At 37.3% G+C, this 23634-nt stretch overlaps 2 long non-coding RNA genes across 3 annotated transcripts in view; one reads left to right on the forward strand and one right to left on the reverse strand.

Annotated features, from left to right (window-relative positions):
* The window catches only part of LOC141385535 (uncharacterized), a 29014-nt gene extending 25746 nt beyond the window's left edge, over window positions 1-3268 (reverse strand). The window contains exon 1 of the long non-coding RNA XR_015476440.1: window positions 2979-3268. This is a non-coding gene — a long non-coding RNA (uncharacterized LOC141385535). The remainder of the gene's footprint in view (window positions 1-2978) is intronic.
* LOC141385534 (uncharacterized) overlaps window positions 2876-23634 on the forward strand; it is a 173707-nt gene continuing 152948 nt past the window's right edge. The window contains exons 1-3 of one of the 2 annotated variants that reach the window (XR_015476439.1): window positions 2891-3098; window positions 6694-6810; window positions 19672-19736. This is a non-coding gene — a long non-coding RNA (uncharacterized LOC141385534). Of the gene's footprint in view, window positions 3099-6693; window positions 6811-19671; window positions 19737-23634 lie in introns of both variants that reach the window. The other variant, XR_015476438.1, reaches the window with a different exon arrangement.

Raw genomic sequence — 23634 nt, forward strand, 5'->3', positions numbered from 1 at the left:
ACATATGTTTACATTACCCCAAATGTTTTAAATGATTTTCATACTCAGAAAAAAATAAGCATTTTTTTCCCCTTTGTGTCTATGCCAGACGCATCATACACCCTTCAGTCCTACTTTTTATACTTCTATGGAAATAAGTTCATTAGCATTTTTTTGTGTTTTTGCCAGAGACATCACACACCCTTCATTCCTATTCAGCTACATACTACTATGAAAATAAGTTTATTAAGAAACATTTCAGCTCATCTCATGTCTGCAGGAGTCCTGTAGGATCCAATAAAGACAACAACTCCCAAGATTCTACGATGATGAAAATATGACATTGTTTGTTGTGAATATGCACCCTCTAGTGGCAAATATACATATTGTGCATTTAAAAGAGCTCTTATCACAGATATTGCTGTGATACAAATTTAAAATTAAAGTACCAAGCATAATGACAAATATATTCACCTACAAAGAAATATGCATACTTCTCATTCTGTTTTCATTACAGAGATAAAGTGTTTGTAGCACACCTTATTACTTGAAATATTTTTTACATCTCTTTTTAGCTATCTGGCACCGATTTTAGATGATTTGTGATGTTTTCAGGAAATGAAATTTTCACTCAGAAACACATATTTGACCTTGACAACACAAAGCCTCTGCTTTTAATTTACTTCCGCAGATAAAGATCTAAACATTCCTGATACACGGTCGATAATGTAAGAGGTAGATAAACTCTTCCTGACCTATTTTACCTCGACTAAAAAAACATAACAGTCACATTTTTGGCACTTTCACTTGTTTTTAGTCTCTCTTTAAACTAAAGAGTTCCTTTCATCCAATTTTCTACTAGCTTGGCTTGGTTCAAATGAATCTACCACATTAGATTTACGGAGTAAATGAAATATGGTCTAAAAAGATAATGGAGAAATTTGCTTGATCTGCCTTCTCGTAGTTAAAGTGCTCTGTATGATTTGATTAATTATATTTCTCTGTGAAAAATTAGTCTTTTTTTACAAGATAAAATTCAGATGTTATGATCATCAGCACAGTTTAGCCTCATTAGAGCAATTATCAATGCTTCGTTTGCATTAGATAAATCAGATATTGGCAGACTCTTGTATACCAAAATCATAATAGGGAAATATGTCGGTTTTTAATTTTAACAATAGCAATTACACATTTGTTTTCTCCACTCAAATTGTATAATGAGTAATGACATTTGTTGTAACACAAATACGGGGCATTTTTATTGACCTTCTCCCTCTAAATAGTCACTCACCCGTCACATTTGAATTACTGCGAGAACAATTGCATAGAAGATTTAACTGGTCTGAAAGATGCCATTCAGCGAGTGATTGAATCTGAATTGCAATGCAGTTTGGTTAGAGAGCTGTCTCGGTTCTGATGAAGACTTGTGACGTGCCGTGTGTTTTTGAATGGGACACGTCACTGCTGGCCTTTCTCTCCCATTTTGACCTTTCAGACCAGGACAGCTGACAGACTGCTACATCTTTTTCCTCTCTTTTCACTCTCCTCTACATAATGAAGAGGTAATTACCCTTCAACTTGTTGCCTTCACAAAGCTACAAGAAGATGAGAAACAGAGATAGACGGGGCAAGAGATAGACAGATAGACAGAGAGTAAATACCAAAATAATATAGAAAATATAATTCGCAAGACTGGGCTTGTTGCCGAATGCGAAACAAACATTTCTTCAAACCCCATCAGCTGAATTATGTTTAATGAAAGATGAATGTTTTTCATTCCTGGGGATTTGGAGGGGTGAGTCAGCAAATTGCCAGTTCGAGCAGTCATGTTCTCAATTATACCCCACTATCTAAAGGGCAGAAACAGGCTCTTCTATTAATGTTCTGCCTGGAGTATGATTTTGTCTGGGTACTTTATGTTTTCTTGGTGTTCAAGCAGGTAGTCTTAAATATGGAAAAATTGAAAATATATGTAGCCAACAGAAAGTGATAAATTCAAGATGATAAGAAATGAATTCAGGTAAAATGGGACACTTTTGCTATTGAAATCACTGGGGGAAATGTGTCCTATAATTGACCTGAATTCATCCCCTATTTCTGTCAGACTTTTTCTCAACCTCTTTTTATTTTTAATATTATTTTAACATCTCCTTATTTCATAGTTTAATTTAATAATTAGTTGAAATAAAAATGCACAATTTATTTGGAATGTCTTTTTGAGGAAGAATTTTTTTGGAGAGATTTAAAGTCTTTTTATTTAGTCTTTTATTTATAGCCTTCTTTTTCACACAATACAATTAAATATATCTGAATATATTTTTAGTAGATTAAAAGTAATTCAGTTATATGCAATTTCTTGCACACATTGATTGTTTCACTTCTTAAAGTGATGGATAACTTAAAAATGAAAATACTACCATGATTTATTCACCCTCTATTTGTTCCAAATCCAAACATGTATGACTTTCTTGCTTTTGTTGAATACAAAGAAAGATATATTGAATATTGTTAAAAATAATGCCATTGGCTTCAATACTATTTTTGTTCCTATGGGGTTGTCAATGGCTGTTTTTTCCATAGATTTTAGTTTTGTGAAACAGATGAAAGACATTCATAAACGTTTACAACCACTTTAGTGTGAGTTAGGAAATTTTTATTTTTATGTGAACTATCCCTTTAAATCCTCCGTGTATCACCTGGAGAAAGTAGCACACTTACATTCAAAGTGTCTGGTAAGCATATACTTTGACATTAAAAAACACGATTTTAGTTGTAGAACATTTTAGTTATCTATGAATGGCCTACGTACATTTGTGGTTGAACAAGCTATTTAAAGAAAAAACAACAATTGGTTCACAAAAAAGTGCGATTTGTGAACGAATGATTCTTTTGAGTCGATTCATTTAACTCTGATTCATTGAGCGATATGTCGGGACGAAATCACCTCGCACGTGGAATATTAAGATTAAAAACTAATATATTAAGACTTAACAACTTACTGTCTTTTTCTGATTCGTGAGTGAATTCCTCTATCTTTGTTTGTAAATGAGTCGAAACAAAGCAGCCTATTTGCGTCCTTCAGAGTGCGTTTGGAGGATTTGATCCGACTGAAACAACAGGTAAGTCACTAACAACAATTACAATAGCTTTATGAACTGAAGCATACTGCTAAATGTTATAAATGAAAAAGAATGTATTTGTAAATCTGTGTATACTTCTAATACGCTTTATTAATATAAAAGAGTCATGTATAGTCGAATTACTGTTTGTAAACATTCAGGATGCGCGCGCAGCAGCAAGGTTGCAAAAAAAAAAAAAAAAAAAAACTTGTAGTGCTAGCCTTTACAGCGAGGGACTGACATCCGATGCGTTACAGAGTTTGTTGTTGTCTGAGAGATAAGTTATATTGATCACGTATTATATATATATATTATTTACATAATGATTTCAGCGTATTATAACAGCTCGTCACCCAGTGATAAGCACAGTTGTTCTGCAAATTTAATGTTAAAGTGAGTGGCGTTCATCTGACAGGTCCATTTGCAATAGCACCCTCCCAATGGATATTGGATAAAACTAAATGGCCAAGCATCCAGCCAGAAATATACAACTATCTCATTGAAAAGTGTTTTTACAAGAGATAAGTTAAAGGCCTAAAAGTCATGCCTACAATTATGTTCTGTCTGGTCATTTGCGAGAAATAATGTTCCATGATTACCAGATTCAAAACTATGTAGTGCTAAAAACCGAGTTCTGCCTAGTTAAAGACAAGGAAAGAAGACAGAGCAAGACCTTGGTAATTGACAACAAGCAAAACAACTGTATTCTGACAGCGAACTGCACCTGTACGGCAGGGTATGTGAATGCACATTTTTACATATCGTTCTTAGCATTCAGTGTCCGCAGTTTAATTAACCGAGTTTTTGCTGAAATCATTAATGCAATCAAAAATGAGTAATGTCCATGATTCAGCATAGCGTGAACTTACATGAAATAAAATGAGAACTGCAGAGTCGAGCATATTTAATTAGGTCCTCACTCCATTCAGCTCTTATGATGGCTGTTCGCCAAAGACGTCTGCGGTTGGCATTAAAAGCAGTGTGGTGTACGTGAAAAGTTAAGTTTTCTATTTTTGGATTTGTGAATTTGGCATCCTACCACTCAACACGACATGTTTGCTATTACAACTGTTTTTTTTTTTTTGCACCCGATATGCGCGGTTGAACCCTTGTGACATCATTGTGTGACGTTGGTTGGTAATTCCTCTATTGGGTATGACTTATAATTGGTTATAATTAATAGAGATCATTTTATTTTATATGTGTCTACTGCAGCTTTGATTAGTTGTGTCTGATTTTACAGATAAAATAAATGGTATCTATATGACTTTCCAAGGGATCATGCAAAACAAACAATGCAAATCTTGTGTAAATGACATATTTATGAGAAATAATAGTCCATGATGCTTTCAAACGGTGTTTTATTTTATCCAAACAATTGATTTTATTCAACATATTATTTGCAAGGAACATGCAAAAACAAGATTTGGGGGTCTTCCATCATAATTAAAATGTCTGTGATGAGATGTGATCCTTTTCCCACTGATTCAAGTGTTAATGTTAGCTGGAAACTGCAGTGAACTTTGTGTATAGGTATGTTTTTAGAGCGGAGAATGTAGGTTAGAGGCATGCACTTTTAAATAAGCATATCAAAACTGCTTTAATTAGGTCAGACTGCTGGCGTGATTGGGTTCCTCATTTTAATGCGAGTGTGGGCCTACATGATTTTCATACATTAACTATAGATTCCTTAACTTTTTAATGAAGAAATATGCACCTTTATATAAAAATAGGCAGCAGTTGACAAGCAAATCTGTGTTTAACATAAAAACTATTCACACATTTAGCAAAGGTGATATAGTGTTTAATTGTTTCATTAGTTTCTTCCATTTTGAGAATAGCTTGTCCCCCTGGATTCCTGTGAATTCTGTTTGCTTATCATCAGCAAGATTTTTGTGTAAATAAAGAGTCGCATATCACCTTAGCTTTAACACATATAAGAAAGGTGATGCTGTGTTGTATTGTTTTAAAAGTTTATTTCTTTACTTTTTATAACTCTTACGACTTTCTTTTCTCGTCACCATCAGCTGTTTTTTACTGCGCTAATATTCTCTAGTTTTCATCGATGGAATGATCTGCTTTAACTATAGCATGCCTTTGTGAGTCCTGGCAGCAGCTGTTATCTTGTCACCAGAGCACAGCTGCTGGGTCGAGGCCGGCTGGTGGACCACTGACGAACAGTGTATCTGTGTGCCCCGTCAAGACAACAGTATGCTAAGTGCTGGTTTGTTGGCGGAGCTCAAAGATGCAAACAGACAGCGAACGTCTCTCTCTGTTACCACACTTTGTGTTGACGTGGCAGTTTGTGAAGAGGCCTGTCTTGAAGAGAGAAAAAAGAAAGTGTTAGAAGACAAACATCCGCTTTTATGGAAGTGCATAACCACCATGACCCACATATTCACATATTAAAAGCCGCGTGCTCCATCAGCCTGATCTCCTGCCGTTGCATATTTATAACAAACACAACTTCATACTTTTATTTGCCATGCATTTATGTGAAAAAGTCAGGTTTTATGTGCATTTTAGATTCACAATTTAACTGTTGACTGGCGTGTCAAATATTACATTTGCTTAAAAAACTAAATATGGCAGTGTTAGATGTATAGGTTAGGCTAAAGGTAAATGCGTGGTTCTGAATGTATTTAAAATAGTTCAGATGCCAATACCATAAATTTTTTTAATGCATATAAACATACACTTAAAGTAGTCAAAGTATACCCCATTTGATAGTATGAACAATTAGCATACATGTGCATTATACATTTTCTTGGTCAAGTGTGCCTTCTTTGTCTAAAATTATAAACAATTAAAAGTTTGTTCTTGTTTGACATAACATATGCATTTTTTTATATTTTCACATTTGGATTGAGCCTGTTTGTTGTTTTTGCCGTATTCACTAGTTTGTTGTTGTTGTAGAAGGAATGGAAACAAGGTTTGTTAGTATATGTAAAGTTTATTTATAAACAAATTTTGAGAGGATCACGTGCTTATGATTGTTCACAGCTGTTCCAACTTTAGCTAATGACTGATTATCCTATCAGACGGTCCTTAACTCACTATAAATAACCAGACTTTTCTCATCTCAATATCTTCGTCTTGAAGAAACCCCCCCACCCAACCCTACTTCACTCCTTTCAAACGGGCATCACGTTGGCTAGTGATTAGCGTTGTTGCCTCACAGTAATAATGCCCCTGGTTTAATTCCTTTCCAAACCAGGCAACATTTCTGTGTGGAGTTTTGCTCCCACAGTTCAAAACTAGCACCCTAAACAATTATTCCAAATATTTTAGCCAAACTCTGAGTTCACCTTCTCAACATCCATATCTGACACTTAGCTACAATATGCAGGAGGGGGAGTCATCGAGATCTACCTGAGCTCAAACTCCCCTCTCGCCTTGCAACGGGAGGGAGCCCAGGGCTCAAGGATCTTAAAAGCTCAGGGCTCTCTCCCAGGACAGCACGCCAAACTAGCTTTATTATCAATCATCAGCTAAGTGTGAACTCTTGAAACACAGTTTATCAGATGAGGATGGCAGGTAAACAGATAAGATGAAACAGTTTGTAGATGAAATAATGACTGGCATAATGCTCTAGATGATGACGGGGAACCAGGAATGGAGTGAACCAGTCACGAAGACCAGACATGGAAGCAGAAAAGACCAACAGTTGGAGAGAGACGCAGACACTGGAAATCCCTGAAGACAACAAAAGGTAAGTAACTCGGATAAATGTGTTAATGCTGAGTGTATGGAGAATGCAGTCCCTTGTACATATGACGAGGCCAGATGTACATATGATGATGGGGTATTTATGATGCTCGGGTGATGAGCGGTGATAATGTGTAGGTGCAGGATTTATCAGAATTCAGATGAGAGTGATCGTTGTGATTGTGAGAGGGGTTTAATACCGTGGTCACACTAGAGTTTGAGCATGCAAAGTTCTGCTGCCATACAGCACTGCGAAAATGGGCAGGAATAAACAAGATGATTAGACATTAAAAAAAATCAAGCGATTGGTCCATATTTTAAATTTCTGTCCAGAGACGTCATATTTTGATCTTTGATTGGTCTTACACAATTACATGATGCGTTCGCAATGCAGCGAACTTTAAAATTTATCGCACAAGCTTGCATTTTCGGTTTGAGACATTAGCATGCGTATAATTGGAAGTCCATGGGGGAAAAAGTGCTGTGTCACCGCAGCTTAACAATTAATTGTAGGGGTGCAAAAGAGATTGAAATTAAATCACAATTGCGATTTAGTAAAAACTGAGTGTCATGCACATCTTGTCAGGGAAGCACGGTGGTGAGATGAGTAGTATATGTCCACTGAAATCCTCATAGTGGTTGCTGGATAAAGAGAATATGTAATGCTTTCATTGATTCAGTGTTTGACTAATAAATACAGGACTATAGAATCATCTTATATAATGATTAGTTTTAAATGTTTACGATGCCCTCAAGTACTTATTTTGAGATTTTAACAGATTTGTGTGTGTTGAGCATCAGTTAGGACAATGTTAGCACCTGTTAGCTTTAATTGTGAAGAAAACTGGATAATTTTGAGCTTTTGAGCTAATTTCAGCTTCCGGGTTTAAAATGATTTTTGAGGCGGGATCAAAATCTGTGATGTAGCGCAGAACTGCAAGTGCAAAGATGACGTGTCGGTTTCTCATTATTATTCATAGCGGAGTTTTCTTATCCTATGAGAAGACCCGGCTTCTTAATTAATTCATGAGAGCACGTGCTTTCCAAAGGCAAAGCAGACCAGGCTGCCTGTGCCAAGCTGTGAAATCCAACGTTGATGACTGGATGAGCCACATCCATTTACCAACGGCACATTATTTAGCCGTTCATGAAGGGTTGTATGTGTTTGTTTCCATGATCCACAGGGTTTGTTGCATGTTTTTCCCCGCGATCCTGTTAGTGCCGATACAGCAAAGTTGTGTGTGTGCTGCTAGCATTTTTGTCTGGAGAGCAGTACGAGAATTGCAGAATGGCAGACTTTGTCCTTTATCAGGAGTTCGTTCACATTTAGACACATCGTCGTGCTGCTTTGTTTGCCTAAATTCTCCAGATTACCAGCAGGGCTAATGGTTAAAATAGACAGGACAAGAGAGCTGCTGCACTGAGTCTGCATTCAGACCCGGGGATTGAGGGGAAAGTCCTTATTTATAGTGTTTATATAAACACGATTATCTTTCTAATGATATAAATCGGGGTTATGTGTAAATGAAATTACAAATGTAGCAGGGCATTAAATTACTGTTTATTTCTTTGTATTTTAACTTTGTAAACTATAAAATCATGGGTCTCCTTATGGTTTGTGTCTCATTTTGTAAACTGACTGACAACATTTGTTCGCTCCCCTCCTTCTCCCCTCCTCTGCTGGCCACACCCCCACTATGATGCATCTTTTGAAAAAATTTCGAGGTAACCCTGAACCGAAAGTGGGAGGTGTCATGGTCCTTTAAACACTCGATTATAACAGGGTTATTCAAAAAAATACAACAACTTTAAAAATCTGTATTTAGTCAAAGAAACATGATAGAATCTTGGGTATTTAATCAATGTAAAGAGTACTTTAGGTGTTTTTTCAGTTGAAAACAAGTTCATAGAATTTCAATATGACCCCCTTGATGACCGTACTTAAACTTATTCTACACTCTCTGTAGCATCTTGGGCGTAACAGTTTGGATAGCTGCAGTTATTCCTTGTTTTAGTTGAGCAAAAAAAAGCTTAACTTTCATTTTCTTCTTTGCAGAGTTCTTGATTTTCAGAGTTGTGGTATTCTTTTTAAATCACCTAGTATTTATGAAGTGAGTTTAAAGTAAAATACTGATTACAGAGTAGAGCTGCACGATTCTGGCTAAAATGAGAATCGCAGTTTATTTATTTATTTATTTTTTATTATTATTATTTTTGCTTAAAATAAAGATCACAATTTTCTCACAATTCTATAGATGTAAAGTAAAGGTTAATATGAGTGGGCTATTATTATTGTTGTTTCTCAAACATATGGTAAAACAACAATATTAATATGTGTATGTCTACTGTTGGTTAAAATGCTAAATTTTGAATAGACTTTGAATGCTGAAATTTGTCCTGGGGCCTCATGTATCAATGCTGCGTACGCACAAAAACTTTGCGTACGCCAGGTTTTACGCTCAGAATCGCTCACGTTTGGATTTACTAACAATGAACTGAACGTGGTAATGTGCGCAGCTTCACGGCAGCTTTCTGGCTGGCGTACGCACATTTTTTGTGCGTGTCTGTTTTATTTCCATTGGCGACTCCTAGAGGCAGTTGTGTTAAATTCCTCTCTACAAAGTGTCTGAGCCTTGCAATGGCAGCTGTATGAGACGGGTTCATCTAGCAGGTATAAAGGGTTTCCATACCATACAGTTGACCAGCTAAACATTAAAGCACAATTTGCAGCGGTCGCCTGTTTTCCCAATGTAATCTGAGCTATCTACTGCATCAGCTAAACTCTCCCACTCTATTTTTTTTTTTTTTGTTGTTAATTCCGGAGAACAAACTTGCAAATAACACCGCTTTTCTCCGGTCTACCTCCGAAAGCAGCACCTCCATTTCACATTCTGTTCAAAGTTTCTCTTTTTGCTTGCTTTTGCCATTGCTTTTTTCGTTGGGTTTTCCATTAGCATAGTCATTAGCATATTCATACGGGGGAGGAGGCAGGGAGGGGTTCTGTGCTCGTGCATGTTGCGCTCAGTTTCACGTTCATTCGGATGTACAAAAGAATATGCGTGAGATTCGGCGTACGCAGTGTTTCATACATCTGAGTTTTTCTCTGCGTACGCACATTTACAGCTTTGTGCGTACGCAATGTTTTAGTAAGATTTCCACGCAAGTCTTCGTACATGAGGCCCCTGGTCATTAATGCACAGTAAAATGATGACATCAGAGTACAACTATTCATAGTTTTGATGTTGAATTATTGTTTGAGACGTATGCTTGCAATCTGTTATTGACAACATAATTATACCTTTTGTTTTCTATTGGTAAAGTGAAATATTTGTCATTATCAGATTCCCTCTTGCTTTATGTTCAACATTATAAAGGCTAGAGTAGGTATACTGACACTGTTAAACATTTATTCATGAACAACACTGTTCGCTATGAAAGAAAAACATTAAATGCTTTTCTCAATTATTACTCTAAATTGCGATATGATTATTTAAATGATGTGCACGCTTTCGGTTTCATTTTCACTGCTAAGTGCGGTTCATACTTCCCGTGCGGCTACCAAACTATTGCTCTGTGCCACAAACTGAATGTTATTTGCAACTTTATTACCTGTTATTCACAGCCTATGAAAGTTCTGTTCACTAAAGTAGACTTCATTCACAGGTGCGCACCCTCCTTTTTTGTGGTAACTGCTCATTGTCAGCTAACGTCACATGTGATGTCATGGCCGCTAATTCATCATTACATGAAGACAGAAATTACATTTTTGGGTGAACCATACCTTATAAATGCAAAATGTGACACTTTTAATCACCATTCGGAGGTGATGTTGCTGAGCAATATTTGTAAAACAACTTGAAAATATAATTGACAGAATCGTAGAAATGCTGGATCAAGATCGTCTTGGCCAGGGGTCACCAGTCTTGTTCCTGGAGGGCCGGTGTCCCTCCAGGGTTTAGCTCCATTTTGCCTCAACACACCTGCCTGGGTGTATCAAGTATACCTAGTAAGACCATGATTAGCTTGTTCAGGTGTGTTTGATTAGGGTTGTAGCTAAAGTCTGCAGGACACCAGACTTCCAGGAACAAGTTTGGTCATCTCTGGTCTCGGCAGTCAAATCGAGATTGGGATTTTTTTTTAGATTAATTGTGCACCTTTGTTTGAGCTGGCTTTACTGACAAATGTGCACTACCACCACCTTTGATTATTCATGCAGCCCTAGTTTGTTTTTATTCATATATATATATATATATATATATATTTTTTTTTTTTAAACTTTTTTTAAGTCATGGTTCAGTGTTGACACCGTGAGAGCAAAATAAATAATGCAAAAAGCAATTCAGTAAACTTTTTTTGAGCTGGGAGTACATTGTGTGCATACTACATATACTGCATTTTAGTGACAACAAGTCACTAAATCGAATCTTGCAGTATGTTTTGATTCTAAAATTTAACCTTTAAAAACAAATACATTCATTGATTAATGTAATCAGAGAACACTTTAATAATAAAAATGAAAAAACAATACTAGCAACAGAGCAGGAAATTAATCAGTGCACATGTAACTGGCTATTGCATATTACATACAAATAAAAGGTGTTTTGGTTTAGTATTTAAAGAGTATGGAAAATAATACTGTTTTCAGGAAGTTTGTCAGTGTGCCTTTGAAAATAAAGATTTTCTGTTTTCCAATTTACTTTCTGAATATCTACATTTGTAGCAAATCCTGCCACTTAAAAATGTTGATTACAAAATAAATAATAATAAAAAAGCTTTTCAATTTAATAGATGCTACTGTTTAAAGTAACAAATGAGAAAATAAACATTTGACAACATTTTATTTTATTTCAGCACTAGATATGGACACTTTTTCTTTTAAAGTAATAAAAAAACCTATAAATTTGGTATTCATTGTTTGCTTTCATAAAAACAAAAATAGATTCGCAGAAGAAATATAACACCCACAAATGCCTCCAATATTTAAACAGTTTCATCTTATCTAAAACTGTGTGATATTTTGAATGGATGAGAACACAAAAAGTGAATAGATGAGAATACAATTATTATGTGTGCAATTGCAAAATGACTCCTTTTTCGCTTTGCACAATATCGTGGTACACATTGATGCTACTTTTGTCTGAAGAAAAGACTGAAATTAAGTTGTTATTTGCCGATAACATTGCCAGCTTTTTATTCAGTTAATATTGTCTTCCCTTTATAGGTTTAGTGAATCCACATGATACTAGAACTGGGCACAAACATCATCGGTCCCCAGGTGTGTCTTTTTAATATGCCAGTTTGGAATTTGCAGAAAAGGACAAGATTTGTGAACTTCTGCAGTCTCCAGCGTAAACAGTATAATACCGTACCACCCTGGGGTCTCACACTTTGAGAACCACTGAATTAAAATGTCATAGAGACGCATACAGCTCAAAAACACACACATCAGCACACTCCACGCAATTCACCCACACAACATGCAGCAACTGATAGGCTGAATGAAGTGGGTGGAGAAAATACAGCTTGTGTCACATCCACACCAAAAACCCAGACAAGACATTTTATTCAGCTAATTAATGTTGACGAATCACATCGCCTTAATGACATCTGTAGAGAATTCACAAATATTTTTGGTCGTGTTGTTAATGCCAGGACACTTTTAGCTCGTCTTAAGTTATCAAATGACAACACATTACGCTTGTTAGGTATTATTAGGTGTAATGGAAATACACTCCATATGTTGTGTAGGAGTTGCAGTCAGGTGGATTTCGCTGATTATACCTCCATGTGTCCTGGTTGTAAAACAGGAAATGTTGTGAGCCGTATGTTTTTGACAGGATACAACTTAATCATTTTGTTTTCAGAGCTTTTGCTGAATTAAATATGTCTTAGATCATCAGAATTTCAGTCATAGTATAATTATCTCTGTGGTTTATTTGATTTCCATTATAAGTAATCTATAGTAGTTTATGTTAGGGATAGGCAGTATTTATGATGCATGTATTTCAAATGCATATTTCAAATACAACATATTATATAAAAATGGCTTTATTTGGTATTAAAATACTTTAGTTTCTTGTATTTTTGTAGTTTCATAATACTGTAAAATACTTTGCAAGAGGTCTACAGTACACAATGACATCTTGAAAATGAGGCCTCTGATTAGTGCTTTTGCAGTTATTTTTCTAAGCTTGAGATCAGAACAGTAAATGTATTTATTTTTACACTCTTATAAATAAAGGTACGCGAGATGTCACTACGGTGGTATCTTTTTAAAAGTTACAAATTTGTACCTAAAAGGTCCATATTAACACCTCAAGGGTACATATTAGTAGCTAAATATTACAAAAGTGTTTCTCTTAAAGTTATTAGGTACTAATAAATACTTTTAAGGGACCAGTATTTACCCTTTAAGTACAAATGTGTACCTTTTTGAAAGGTACCACCCCAGTGAAAGCTTACGTACTTTTATTTTTGAGAGTGTAGGAAGGAGGTAAATGATTACAGTATGGATGGAAATTATGTTTAACGGAAGTAACAAACAGTCATTAAAAATAGTATACCGAGCAATGCTAAGACCACATATATATAGAATGGCTGTGGTGTACGTATGAGATGGATAAAATATCAGTCCTGAAGAACAAGATAAGAAGCTTCTGAACATGATCAAGCTCAGTGCTGCAGGCAGAACTGCAGAGTACCCCTAGAAATACAAAATACCTAAATATGGTACACTGATGTTTTTAAGAGGGTAATCTGAGACTCTCTCAGGTTAAAAAAGAACTAAAAGAATCTTAAGAGAATGAGTATACTGTACAAATAATGGATAGATTGTAATTTCTAACTTAAAAGAGAAACAAATTAACTTTGGCTTAAAAGTCCAACTCATCAACCATTAGGCCACAGCTTCACCCTATACGTGAACAAAGTGCAAGAGTAAAGTTGCTGCTATCAAACATTGTTTACTTCCCGAATTCAATTTGGGCATTGATACGATAGACTATTAATGGAAGGTTTGTGACGAAATTCTATGCTCCTTTTTAAAAGTATTTTGTAGTATTTTAAAATACAAAAATACATTCAAATACAGACAAATAGTCCCTTTATTAATCTGGGGTCGCCACAGCGGAATAAACCGCCAACTTATCCAGCATATGTTTTATGCAGCGGATGCCCTTCCTGCTGCAACCCATCTCTGGGAAACATCAATACACACTCATTCACACTCATAAACTACAGACAATTTAGCCTACCCAAATCACCTGTACCGCATGTCTTTGGACTTGTAGGTGAAACCGGAGCACCCGGAGGAAACTTACATGAACCCAGGTAATACAGTATATTTTATATTGATACATTTATGGCTGCTGTATTTTGTAGTTTATGAGACACTTGACGTATTTGATATTTTATTTTAAAATGCATTTCAATGTATTTTTGCTCATCCATGGTTTATGTATTGGTACACAAGTCCATATTTATAACACTTGGCTAGGCAGGATGCATGAATGAGTGAAAATGGAGAGGGAAAAAAAAGAAAATGTGAAATAAGGGAGTGGTGAAAGAGGAACAGACCTTCAGGAATAGTGTTTTTTTCTCTCTGCTTCTGTTTGTTTAAGGTGAACTCATGAATATTTAAAGTCCAGTAGCAATTTCTATCTCTCTACAATCACTTTACCCAGAGTCCCCTCCTGCTGCCTGGCAAGTGTTCTTTCTGTCAGAGTTTAGTGTGAATAACAGTGTACTCACTTCCCCTTGAGAACATGCACAGCTTTGCTTATGTCTCTATCTCTCTGTGTGTGTATAGGGGAAAACAATTAATGAAACAGCAAAAATGTTTTTGGCTAACAGATATTATATTGTAATTAAACTGTGCGGATGTGTGTGTGTGTGTCCTTACTCCATTTTCATAAAAATCCCAGGATGTCTTTCGAAAGCTGTAGGGGTGTGACCCTGGAATTCTTGCCAAGCTTACCCACTGGACTCTGTCCCATATCTACTGATTGGCTTCATCGCTCTCTCACCTTTCCACCAATAAGCTGGTGTATGGTGGGCGTTCTGGCACACTGTGGCTGCCATTTTATCATCCAGGTGAATGCTGCATACTGAGGTGCTTGAGGAGATCTCCCCTCCAAATATGCAAAGTGCTTGGAGTGCAAAAAAAAAAGCAACTGGAGTCAATCATTACTATGGTTTTCACACTTAAAGAAACATTTTTTGGAAATAGGCTTACTTTACAGTCAGCCACCCTTGACTTAAACAGTTGTGTTTGAATCCATTCTGCTGATTTTTGGGTTTGGTGGAGCACTTTTAGCCTAGCTTAGCATAAATCATTGAATTGGATTGTACCGTTAGCATCTCACTCAAAAATGATAAGACACACAATAGCAATGACCTAGTTACCTACAGTAGCTGAGGATTATTTTCAGGCGCTGTGTAATATCATTGCGCCTGCCGCGGCCATGGTACTGCAGAAAACTTCCTTGATTATTATGCTGGAATAAGAGCATAGTTCCTAACCATATCACCCTAAAAAATAGCAACGTTTCATTTTCGGTCTTAATAGTACATCATGTAACTACAGAAAAGTCGAGCTTTACATGCAAATTTAACAAAACACTTTATTTTGGTCATTTTTGAGTGAGACCATTCTGGTCTGATTTGATTCAAATGTTTATGCTTAGCTATGCAGAGAACTGCTGAACGGATTTTTAAATTAAATATATATATTTTTTAATGAAACTGTTTAGCCTCAGGTGACTAAAATGAGCTCATTGCCAAAAAAAGTGTAGTGTCCCTTTAAGGACATTGGCAGCTGTGGCCAAAAGGTTGCTGGTTAGAGACTTGGCACTGGCAGATACTGTAAGTAAGGGGAGCTTACCAGCTGGTAAGTAACCAGCTCTCTACCATCCCCAATACCACAGCTGAGGTGAAATTCATGAGTTTTTCGGAGCCAAACTGCTCGTGTATAAGAGTCTAGCTTCTGCACATTTCAACCTAGTGTTGTGTTTTGATTTGTGACTTTTGTGGACTCCGAAATATCTGAAATCATATAGCAAAATTCACTCATTCATTCATTTTCTTTTTGGGTTAGTCCCTTTATTAATCTGGGGTTGCCACAGCAGAATTAACTGCCGACTTATCCAGCATATGTTTCATGCAGTGAATGGCCTTCCAGCTGAAACCCATCACTGTGAAACACCCATATACTCTCATTCACACACACACACACACACACACACACACACACACACACACACACACACACACACACACACACACACACACACACACACACACTACGGCCAATGTCATATTGATGTCAAATAATTGTATGTGTTTGTCAGGTATAGCAACCAAAACCCAAAATCTTATAGACGTCATAGTGGTAATGTCCACACAACGTCAAGCTGTAACATCATTAGACGTTGGTATTTGGCTGGTTTTAGGTTGGACGTTGACGTTGGCCTGATGTTGAGTTCTTACATCAACCCGATTTTCATTTCCAAACAATATGCAATGTCCCCATGATGTTAAAGTACAACGTCAATCTGATGTCATGTTGACGTCTTGTACCTGCTGGGTGTTATGGGCCATTTTGGTCATCATACTGTAAACATTTGTGATCTTCTCATCAGGCATTTAAACAGTCTCTGCGTGTAAAGATTTTGGACATCTTCTTGGACATTTTTAATGCTTCCAAACAAGCATTTGCTGCAATTATAAAGCGGACATGTCTTGAGGTAGTTCATTATGAGGTGATTTTCCTTCTATGTGTGATTTCAGGAATCACAGGACTGATTTTTCTAATCCCATTAAACAAGAAAAAAATAAAGTAGTGACTGCAGGTTGAAGTAAAGGAGTAGAGTAAAATATGGATACTGCACTAAAAATGTACCTGAGGGAAAGTAAAAGTACACATTTTTAAAACTACTAAGTAAATTACAATTTCTGAGAAATTTCAATTAGTGAAGGATTTACAAAACTAACTAGCACAATTTAAATTATTTTCATCTACAACTTCTGAAATATCTCTACATTTTGTTTTCTACAGATGACCCATTCTTGCATATAGAAACTTTTTTTTGTTTCACGTAATTAGATTAAAAGAACACATTTCTTCACCCTTTTATCCAAAGATTAAACTGTTGCTGTTGATAAAGAATAATTAAAATAAGAAACATTGCAAGCCATGACTGGTCTTTTTCCAACAAACGACTATGTCACACCTGCCTGCAGGCACACGGGTGTTTTTATGGTGATACGTTAATGGCCAGATGTGTTGCTTTATTTGAAAAATCAAATATCTTAATTAAATTTCACCATGCAACCGTGTAATTTTATAGATGCTTTTTAGTTGCTGCATGAGTGTGTTCTTTTTTCACTTTTGTGATTATTCAGTATCAATTACTTATCTGAAAAGCATAGTGTGAGATTAAAACAGTCCTTTGTTGTCTTTAATAATTTGCCTTAATTGGCTGTTGCCTACTGAAGTCTTTCAGCCGGCTAGTGCCGCATTGGTCTGCACTCACTCACTCGCTTTCAAAATCAATTTCTAAATGACGTGTTTGGAATTCTTATTCACTGTCTTCAATGGACTCCCTATACTTTCAGGTGATGTGCTGAATTTTGAACATGCTTATTGATATATGTTCTGTGTATAGGTGCACAGCTCAACTGCATTCTTGGACGAAGTAGTATACCTTTTTTTGCTTCTACACAGTTTTATGAGAAGAACTAAAAAATAAAATAAAACTGACATTTTTGCAGAACTCCAAAAGCTTACCTTTACATGTACAACTCAGTTTTCAAGGGAAATGAAAAGCAGTCCCAGCAGCTTTTATTCATGTTCAGTCAAATTTTAAATTGGTGTCATATTATTAATTAATAAAGGCTCACCTCTGCATGGTTCCTTGCTCAATAGTGTGGTATTACCTCTTTTACCAAAGTGCACAATACATCACGATGCATTAACATTTAAATGTCACTCATTAGCAGAGGTGGGTAGAGTATCCAAGATCTATACTCCAGTAAAAGTACACGCACTTGCTGAAATGTTTTGAACGGGTAACACTTTACAATAAGGTTCATTAGTTAATGCATTTACTAACATGAACTAATCATGAACAACACATGTACAGCATTTATTAATCATAATTGAACATTTACTAATGCATTATTAACATCTAAGTCCATGCTTGTTAACATTAGTTAATGCGCCATGAGTTAACATGAACTAACAATGAACTACTGTATTTTCATTAGCTAACGTTAACTAACATAAACAAATACAGTAGTAGATGTATTGTTCATTGTTTGTTCATGTTAGTAAATGCATTAATTAACATTTACTAATGAACCTTATTGTAAAGTGTGACCAGTAAAAGTAACAGTCCTAAAAGTTATTTAAACACAGTTGAATGACTAATATGTGCTGGGCTAATCGGTTATTCCATTGAACAGCAGTTTCTTTAGTTATAGATTAATAAGGTTTGAATTGGGATAATATTGACACCACTACATGTTTTTTTAGGTTGGAGCTGTCATTCATGACATTTAAATGCTAGGTTAATAGGGTTAACTAGGCAGGTTAGGCAGTGGCGTAGCGCAAAATGCGTAGGCCCCCCTGCAGGGATCATGGACGGGGCCCCCAGTTGAGGGAGTGGGGGTGGGGGAGGGGGCGACAACACGAGGAAGCCTTCACAAACTGAGGATCGATCACAAACTAAGGAACGGGAAAGGGGGCGGGGTGGAGCGACAACGTGGGGAAGCCTTCACAAACTGAGGAGCGGGAAAGTGGGCGGGGTGGAGCGACAACTCGGGGAAGCCTTCACAAGCTGAGGATCGATCCCAATCTGTGGAGTGATCACAAACTGAGGAGCGGGAAAGGGGGCGGGGTGGAGCGACAACGCGGGGAAGCCTTCACAAACTGAGTAGCGGGAAAGGGGGCGGGGTGGAGCGATAATGCGGGGAAGCCTTCACAAGCTGAGGATCAATCACATACTGAGGAGCAATCACAAACTGAGCAGCGGGAAAGGGGGCGGGGTGGAGCGACAACGCGGGAAGCCTTCACAAGCTGAAGAGTGATCACAAACCGAAAGCGGCGAGAGCGTCAAAGTAGCCAAAGTTTAGTTTTAACGAGAACTGGCGGCAAAGGAACAGCGCGGCGCTTCTTTTCCTGTGTGGGCGTTGAGGAGAGTTGAAATCAAGTCAACTTTATGGTATGAGCTATGACGCGGTTCGGCGGCAAGCAATCAGAATGAAGTAGTCCACCGCTTGAGAGGAGTTCAGAGAACACAGACCTGTGAAGTTTGGTTCCTACCACAGTTGTTCCCTAGAGTTTGATTATTGCGGTTGCCGGATTTTCAATTATTGAAAATCGCGACGACGTGTGGCCCCTAATCACGCGGGCCCCCCCCGCGGTGCGTGCCCTGCCTGCCCGTCCGCTATGCCACTGAGGTTAGGGTAATTAGGCAAGTTACTGTATAACGATGGTTTGTTCTGTTGACCATTGAAAACATATATAGCTTAAAGGAGCTGTTTAATTTTAACATTAAAACTGTTTTTAAAAAAATGAAAAAATGCTTTTATTCTAGATGACATAAAACAAATAAGACTTTCTCCAGACTTTCGACCATTAATCTAGCTAAGTAAGAGTAATGATTTTTCTCTAATATTTCACTTGAGTAAAAGTGCACATTTTTAAATGTTCTCAAAAAGTACACGTTACCCAACAATGTTACTCAAGTATATATAACAAAGTAAATGTAATTCATTACTACCCACCTCTGCTCATCAGCCAATTGATTTCCAAATTGCATGCATGAAAAAATTGTCAAACTAATTTCTTACTTTAACTTTTCAGGTCTGCTGTCTCATGGCAAAGCCAAGTGTCCACTGTCTGCAGACTTCAGAATCTCAGCAGATGCAGTAGGTCACTTGGGTGCTGTTTGCTTACTGTATCATGAATACTGAGCACTGCTTGTTTGATTTACTGCTTTTTGTATTCTGTGGAGCATGAAGTACGCATATTTGGATGAAGGGAAGTGTGGGAATGTTGTGGGTGCTAGTTTCTAAATCTTAATGATTGTATATGTTCATATATGTGCAAAGCAAATGGCTGGACTGATGTGGTGATTTCATATTGGCAAAATGACACGTGGTTTTATTTCTAGACTGCTGGTCTGAGGGAAGGCTTCAGTACCTACACATCCTTTTTCTGAGATGCTCTTGTTTTTCATCATACATCAGAAATCAATGTCTTACTGTAACTTACATGTAGAACTTCAGTCTCCACTCCTCCACCAATTCCCTCTATATCAACTCATTTTCTCCAATCTGCTTATGCCCACAAGGCATGTTCAGCACTTGAACAAACACACACACACACACACACACACACACACACACACACACACACACACACACACACACACACACACACACACACACACACACACACACACACACACACACACACACACACACACACACACACACACACACACACACATAAACTTTTCAAGGCCTCCATTTTGATGTGTGTCACGTTGGATGGTTAGTGGCTTGTTAGTGTTTTAGTAATGGGCACATTCTGTTCATTTTCTTTCGAGAGATCCCCCTCTCTGTGAATAATAGGTTATAACACAGGGAGATGTGCGGAGGTGTGAGTGTGTGTGGTGCTTTTTTATGACCTCTGTGATAATTCCTAGATTGTTTAGGAGGAGTGTACAGTAGGAAGACCTGCCTGCAGTCATTGTCTGCCAGCAAGGCAACAAGCTTGTGCATACAGCTCTAGAAACTTCCAGATTCGTCCAGTCATCCATTTTTGTGTGAGCCAGTTTAAAGTTAAACTTTGTAGGACATCCATTACATCTAATCCATTAACTTCATCTATCATCCATCCATACATCCAGCCACAATAATAATTAAATAGTGTCATCCATCCATTCATTTGTTTATACATCCATTTATTATTAAACAATGTCATCCATCCATCATCATTAAGCAATCTCATCCTTAATCCATCATTAAACAATACATTTATCCATCCATCCATCCATCCTTCCTTCCATCCATCCATCCATCCATCATTAAACAATCTCATCTATCATCATTTAACAATCTCATCCATCCATCCTTTCATCATTAAACAATCCCATCCATCCATCCATCCTTCCATCCATCCATCCATCCATCCATCCATCCATCCATCCATCCATCCATCCATCCATCCATCCATCCATCATTGAACAATCTCATCCATCCATCCATCCATCCATCCATCCATCCATCCATCCATCCATCCATCCATCCATCCATCCATCCATCCATAAATGAACAATCCCATCCATCCATCCATCCATCCATCCATCCATCCATCCATCCATCCATCCATCCATCCATCCATCCATCCATCCATCCATCCATCCATCCATCCATCCATCCATCATAATTAAACAATCCCATCCATCCATCCATCCATCCATCCATCCATCCATCCATCCATCCATCCATCCATCCATCCATCCATCCATCCATCCATCCATCCATCCATCCATCCATCATAATTAAACAGTCCCATCCATCCATCTACAGTTAAACAATCCCATCCATCAATCCATTCATCCATCCGTCCATCATCATTAAAGAATCTCATCTATTCTTCCGGCGATGTGGTGGCGCAGTAGGTAATGCTGTTGGCTCACAACAAGAGGGTCACCGATTCAAGCCTCGGCTGGGTCATTTGGCATTTGTGTGTGGAGTTTCCATGTTCCCCTTGCATTCGTGTGGGTTTTTTCAGGGTGCTCTGGTTTACCTCTCAAGCCCAAAGACATGTGGTATAGGTGAATTGGGTAAGCTAAATTGTCCGATTGTCCGTAGTGTTTGTGTGAATGAGTGTGCGTGGTTGTTTCCCACTGATGGGTTGCGGCTGGAAGGGCATCCACTGCGTAAAAACTTGCTGAATAAGTTGGGAGTTCATGCCGCTGTGGCGACACCGGATTATTAAAGGGACTAAGCCAAAAAGAAAATGATTGAATGAATGAGTGTCATCCATCCATTCATTTGTTTATACATCCATTTATTATTAAACAATGTCATCAATCCATCATCATTAAACAATCTCATCCTTAATCCATCATTAAACAATCCATTTATCCATCCATCCTTCCATCCAACCATCATTAAATAATCTCATCCATCCGTCCATCCATCATTAAACAATCTCCTCTATAATCATTTAACAATCTCATCCATCCATCCTTTCATCATTAAACAATCCCATCCATCCATCCATCCATCCATCCATCCATCCATCCATCCATCCATCCATCCATCCATCCATCCATCCATCCATCCATCCGTCCATCCATCGTTAAACAATCCCATCCATCCATCCAACCATCCATCCATATTTGAACAATCCTATCCATCCATTCATCTATCCATCCATCCACCCATCCACCGTTAAACAATCCCATCCATCAATCCATTCGTCCATCATCATTAAACAATCTCATCTATTCATCCGGCGATGTGGTGGCGCAGTAGGTAGTGCTGTCGCCTCACAGCAAGAAGGTCGCTGATTCAAGCCTCGGCTGGGTCATTTGGCATTTCTATGTGGAGTTTGCATGTTCCCCTTGTGTTCGTGTGGGTTTTTTTCCGGGTGCTCTGGTTTCCCTCTCAAGTCCAAAGCCATGTGGTATAGGTGAATTGGGTTAGCTAAATTGTCCATAGTGTTTGTCTGAATGAGTGTGCGTGGTTGTTTCCCACTGATGGGTTGCAGCTGGAAGGGCATCCACTGCATGAAACATATGCTAGATAAGTTGGCGGTTCATTCTGCTGTGGCGACCCCAGATTACTAAAGGGACTAAACCAAAAAGAAAATGAATGAATGAATCTATTCATCCTTCCATCCACCATTAAACAGTATCGTCCATTCATCTGTCCATCATCAATGATATTATGATTTCTGACCACGCTGACTATGTTACTATGTTACTGAATATATATTATGTTTTATAAATACAATTATTTTAAAATTATATTTTATATAGTAAAAAAAATTAAAAATAATAAAATAGTAAAAATCTTAACATAGAAACAATTTATTTACTTTTTTTTCATCTTTGATCAAATTAACGTGTTTGGTTTGCATTAGACAACTATTCTTTTTATAATATTATTTGGAAAATAATTAAATGTAATTAAAAACCTTATTCTGCATGTTTTGCAATCTTTAGAGTCTATTTTCCTGAATCAGTTTCTTTCGACAGTCACCATTTAAACTCTGCTATTATTCTCTGGAGATCACATACTCATTATTTGACCTCAGCAAAAGATAATAATTATATCATTAGGAAGCTGAGCGTTTCCTTTTTCATCCAGGGCATTAAACTCAAAATGTGTTTGTGGGTCAAAGCTGTAGGTCTGAGATGTAGTGTAGTCGATAAATCTCAAAGCTGTTATGATAACATTATGTGGGGTGCTGGACAGCATTTAAGTCATAATTCACAAGTAATCTGCCACCCTGAGGCTTGTGTTGACAGATGCGTTTGCTTAGAAATTTACTGCTTTTATTGTTCATGGAAGTAAGTCAAACATATTTGAAATGGAATGAAGGAGAGTAAATAATAAAAATCTATGACTGAACTATATGTTAAAAGACAAGCTCCCAGCTCTGTCCGTTTATATAGTGTTGCACTAGCTTTGACACTGTGACAATTGAATCAGATAAAAAAAGGAACTTGTTTGTGCTTGCTTTGTTTTCCCCCTTAGCGCATGGGAATTGTAAAGCACATTTCTAGAGATGCCATACACAAATATG

This window comes from Danio rerio, chromosome 1 (genome assembly GCF_052040795.2).
Source record: "Danio rerio strain M-AB ecotype USA chromosome 1, GRCz13ab, whole genome shotgun sequence".
Lineage (NCBI taxonomy): Eukaryota > Metazoa > Chordata > Actinopteri > Cypriniformes > Danionidae > Danio > Danio rerio.